The sequence below is a fragment of the Schistocerca serialis genome, chromosome 3 (genome assembly GCF_023864345.2).
Source record: "Schistocerca serialis cubense isolate TAMUIC-IGC-003099 chromosome 3, iqSchSeri2.2, whole genome shotgun sequence".
In the NCBI taxonomy this organism is placed as follows: Eukaryota; Metazoa; Arthropoda; class Insecta; order Orthoptera; family Acrididae; genus Schistocerca; species Schistocerca serialis.
Window position 1 is genome coordinate 439,640,846 of NC_064640.1, and position 5,891 is coordinate 439,646,736.

Consider the following 5,891-nt stretch of genomic DNA (forward strand, 5'->3'; position numbering starts at 1 on the left):
TTACCTTGACAGAAAACTATGAAAACAGACTATACTTTGCATATATTTTTAGATGCTTGAATTCGATAGAGTTTTGATTTTATTAAGTCAGCAGTGTCCATTTCAATTTGGAGAAGTTGCCGAATATAGCAATAACATTATAGCAATACAAGAATTTACGTTTCATTATTCCAGTAGAGACTAAAATATACCACAAAGACATGGCATAAATGCGCGGCTCGCATATTATAGCGCTGTTCCCGAGGCAGACACTGTTTCATAGTGACAAAGCAGCGTCAGCTAATCGCAGCTTGCTTACTGGAGACTACTAACTGCCCAACCTTATTTGTCTACGGACCTTGGCCAGAATCATCTCAAATTTAACAACTTCTTGACTGATGTCATGAGTAAATATTAGCAAAATTAGGTACTGAATGTACATGAGTTTCATACTACTGGTATGTATTATTTTTAATTACAGTCACATTCAAAAGTGATATTCATGGGAGAACTATCCAAAGTGTTTTTAATTAAAGCTCGGGTCTACATCATGATTACTGTCCCCAGTTCTCTTCAACTTCATGTTAGAGAAGGTAATCCAATAATGGAAACAGGAATAACTTGGGAAAAGTTACGTCAATATACATCTGGAACACACACACGTGCACACACACACACACACACACACACACACACACACACACACACGCACACACACACACACACACACACACACACACACACAGACACACACACACACACACACAAACACACACAAACTGGAGATACAATTTCATAGGTTAGGCATATGAAATGAGACTTCACCCAAACAGATCTCAGAAGGCCCACACAACACTGACACACCACCATTTTATCCTCAGCCGACAGGTGTCAGAGAATGCAGATATGGAGTGGCACGTGCTCAGCACACTGTTCTCGCCCACTGTCAGTTTCCATGACAAGAGCTGCAACTTCTCAGTCAGGTAACTCCTCAATTTGCCTTACAAGGGCTGAATGCACCCCACTTGCCAACAGCGCTCACCAGACCCAAATGTTCACCTATAGTCTAGGCACATACTCATGCTATTAACAAGGTTACATATAAATGTAATAGTTTTGTTTAGATGTGTGTATATAATTTTCCTTTCACATACTGAGTCCTTTTTAGTGTTATAGCAGCTATATGTTATCATAAAATTGCTTCAGTTCTACTTTAAATTTATGGAATTATCCAAGTTTCTTTATTGTAACAATCAACATACTGAAACGTGGTATAGACTGATAAGTACACTTCTTTGGAAAAGGCTTTCTTGTGGGTTCTCTGTTAAAAACTGAGCGAAGTGGCACAGTGGTTAGCACACTGGACTTACATTCGGGAGGACAATGGTTCAATCCCACATCTGACCATTGTGATTTAGGTTTTCTGTGACTTCCCTATATCGTTTCAGGCAAATGTTGTTATCGTTGCTCTGAAAGGGTGTGGCCGTTTTCCTTCCCCATCCTTCCCTAATCTCCTCCTCCCTCCTTCTCATCTCTGTTTCTTGCTTTGTACTTGCAAACATGATTGTTCACCATTGAAAAATTCTTGATGAGTTTTCAGAAAACAAACCTGTTCGAATATGTATGAAACATGAATCGTCAGTATTTCAAATTCTTTAATGATATTCGTACATGACTCTCTATTAGGAATTCCTTTCATAATTCTATTAGTCCTTTTTTGAAATCTGAAACTTTTTGTCATATCTGTGTTTCCTCATAAGATTACACCATATCTAAGCAAGCTGATCATATAAGAATATTAGGTATACCACAATGATTCAGTGCTACAGTCCAAAATAATTTTTTATTCATAGTTTCTAGATGTTTTCCCACATCAAGTGCTCATCCATCCACATGCCTAGAAATATGTTGTATGAAGCCTGTACAATAATGTGGTTCATCTTTTACAACATTCTTGACACTTTTTCCTGGTTCAACGTGGAGCTTTTCTGTCCACCTGGTTCTTGGTCTTGGTTTTTCTTTCCCATAGCATAGCTCCCTAAATAGACCTTTTACAGATTCATCCAGGTTTTCTTCATTACCAACAGGATTTGCATCCAAACCTTTCTTAGGCAGCAGATTCAGTATTTCCTGGCGATCTAATGGAACAATGCCGGTTTTTTTTTTAAACCACTCCTAATGTTGTCTCCACAACTTTCACTCAGCACTTAAATGAGTTTCTTCAACATAGGTGGAAAATGTATCTTAGTCAGAGAACCTCGGTTACCCTGATTTCTCCACATCTGGAGGAGTGACCTCCATTTACTTTTCAAAGGCTTAAAAAAGGCCTCATCTAGAGGCTGGGCCAGATAAGTTGAGTGTTTGGAGAGCATTATACTGTCCCAGGGGGTGTCTTGTAAAACCTAAGCATCTTTTTCTACCTAAAATTTTTTTTAAAAAGTTGAATTGCATTGAATTTAGGTTCAATGGGGTGAAGTGATACATGTACCACTTCACCCCAGGTAAGAAAATTATTTTTTAATTTTTAATTTTTAGAAAACCTTTCTTAAATGTGTAATAACAATAGCAAGTTAATGATCTTAGATACATTCCTTACCCTTTACAAGAAATTCAGCTTTATTCAAAAGTAGGATATGTGTTAGTTGAGTAAAGTTTCCAGTACCTTAAAAAAAAGCGCAACATTACATGTCAAAGAAAACAACTCAACTGACCAGAAAAATTGGCAGGAAAAAATAGTTGATGGTCACAGGATTTAGAACAGACCTAGATGGTCAGACAAACATCATTGTTGTCATCGTTTACTTTGAGTTGCTAATACAGAGACATATTATAACAAACGTTGCATTTTGTCTCATTTCCCCCCATCATATCACTTAATCCCAGATTATGGTAACAGCTCAGAAGACTTCATGCAAAAGTGACGCCATTTTTACGTCACAGGAAGTATCGGAAATTTATTAAAAAAAGCTTTGTTCATAGTACGATTTATTGTTATAATTGAACGTCACATAATGATTTATCGGTGGTTAATGCTTTTAGGAGATCAAAGTTATCGTGGTGTAGTGGTAATGAGTGTGGAATTGTGAAGAGAACAATTGCTCGTTCCTAGTTCGAGTCTTGCAATTTCCAAATTCTTTTTCCCTCTCTCCATTTAATACTGATTTTGATGAAGTAAAGCTTATGCATTGCCCCATGTCTGCAAGCTAAAGAAAAACAGTATATCAGACATTGTGATTGCAGACTTTCTTTTCGAGTAATTATGTTGTAAGTTACATTGCAACAATAAAGTCTTTCTTCATAACATATGTGACACAGAGACTTTTCCAAATGTGAAAACTATTTTGACAGATTTAAGGAAGGCCTTTGTGAAACATTTTGAAAAATATTTAGTTAATTACTATAACGAACATAACTGAAACCAGTTCTGAACTGGTCTGGTATTACTGTAAGGAAGGCCTCTATGAAAAATTTGGGAAAATATTTAGTAATTTACTATAACAGACACAACTAAAATCAGTTCAGAATTTATTTAGTATTGCTGTAATGTTAGAAACGCCTAATAACTTGTTAGATTACTATTTTTTCAGTTCTGTTTTGTGTTGGTTTTAGGTACAGATTCGTTCATTTGAAGTGCATACTCATATAGATTTGGTACATAATTTCTTCTTTTAGTGTAAATTTTCTATATTTTTGTGCATATTTTCATCCATAAATGAAAGTAGACAGCTGGATATCTAGTAATGGCGGCAGCACCATCGTGTTTGCATTGAAAAAAAAAAGATTTACAGAGATATTAGAAAATCTATGTCATTCGATATTCTCATAAGTCGAGCTTAACATGTGACACTCCATAAAATAGAATAGGCTAAGTGCGAGTAGGACATGCGTTCTGAGCGTTCTGTACAAACTTAATTATGTATATAGATAGTTCATTCATCCCAGGAGAAGAGAATCTCGACGATTTGTATCTAGCAAGATATCGGTCCCAGAAATTCCAAGTTCGAGAATGTTTTATGTTTAACCCTCCTAATATTGTGGGGCCGTAGTGACCCCAGTGTGGTATTCTCGCTAAAATAAACCTTGTTCTATATTCCTCAAAGTTCTAAAAAACTCTGACTTTTCCTGAAATAAGTACTAGTTTCATAATCCATCAACAAACTTTCCGAAGATCTTCAGTTTTGCAGAAAATCATGACACATTCGACTCCACTTCTCTCGTGGGGTTTTATCATATATAAATGTTGTTTTACAAGCTATACTTGTTGTTGTATTTGGTTTGTCCCCATATTGGAAATATTGTTGGAAAGTTCGGTTGTTAACAGGAATTAATATGTGGCCAGCTATTTGTTGCATGCTTCTGCTCCCGTGTCTTGCATTTCATTGAAAATGGCTCGTCACCTATCTGAAAAGAAAGTGCTCAAAATATTACTGCAAGATAATCCTCTCTCAGGAGAGTGAAATAGTGATACAGATTTTGATGTCTCATGTATTGATGGAGAAATAGATGTCTTACAAGAGAATATACTTGAATTATACGGAAGTTCGGAAGAAGATTTGGGCAGTGCAGATGTTCAGCCTATAAAGTGATTGACACATACTTCTGACTTTTATAGATAAGTAATTATTGTATTTTAAATTTGTATATACGTGCAGTAGCGTCTAGTGCCATGACACATAGTTTTTATCTCTTTGGTCTAGGTCAAAAAACAAAGAAGTAGTGTAGCACAAACAGAAGTTGAGAAGAGGTTGTGGAAGAGAGGAAAGTTGCGATATAATGCGAGTAAAGGCTTGCCAGCAAAATTCGTTGTAAAAAATATTGACATCACAGGCTCAGCTTTTCAATTGTTTCTTAGGAAGAACATAGTGAATGATATACTAAAGTGGAATAACAAAGATAGCAGTCTTGTTTACAATAGTAGCTGGACAACAATAGACGCCAATGAGCTGAAGTGCTTTATCAGCGTCCTCATCCTAGCAGATGCTTACAAAAGGCCCTAAAACAGCAACTGCACATTTGTGGAATAAGGAGGATGGCAAACCCAATTTTAGTGAAGCAATGGCTAGAAATCGTTTTACCCAAATTTCAAGGTTCATCCGATTTGACGACAGAGATGCGAGATGTCACAATCGTACATCTGACAAGCTGGCTATTGTCACAGAAATATTTGAAATGTAGGTAAAGACATTTCAAGACACATATGTTTCTCACAGCAATGGAACGATTAATGGACAACTTGTGATGTTTCGTGGTAAATGTTCTTTTCAGCAGTATATTCCTTCAAGAGAAGAAAATTTGGGTTTGAGTTATGGGTTATACGTGATAGTGCAACAATGACAATGTATTCTCTCAGTCTGCAAGTGGACATTGGTCGACAAGAAAATGAATCATGTGAAGTTGGTCAAGGCAAGAGAGTCGCTTTAGATATGGTGAAAGGCTTAGAAAACAGTGTAACAGCTGACAATTTTTTCACAGGCGTTACTCTGGTTACAGCACTTCTGAAAATCGATCTCATACTTTTAGGAACAGTTAGGAAAAACAAAGGAGAACTACCAGAAACTTTTACTCAGACCAGAAGTCAACTCAAATATTAATCTATGTAATAATTGATTTGTGTGGTCCAAAAAAGGGCAAAGTTGTAACTTTTCTCAGTACTATGCATTCACAGAAGGAAGTGGAAGTTGTGAAGAATCCAAGCCAATAATGATTCTGGATTATAAGACAACAGAGTGAAGAGTAGATACAATAGACAAGCTGGACAGAACATGCACTACAAATAGGATGTCAGGAGGTGGCCAATGATGTTAGTCGAAATGGAACGACTTTCCGATTTCTATCCTTCCCATTAGTATCTGCAGATCTTCTTCCAGTTTTATGCAAATTATATGCAGATCTTAATTTCAAATTATTAATTT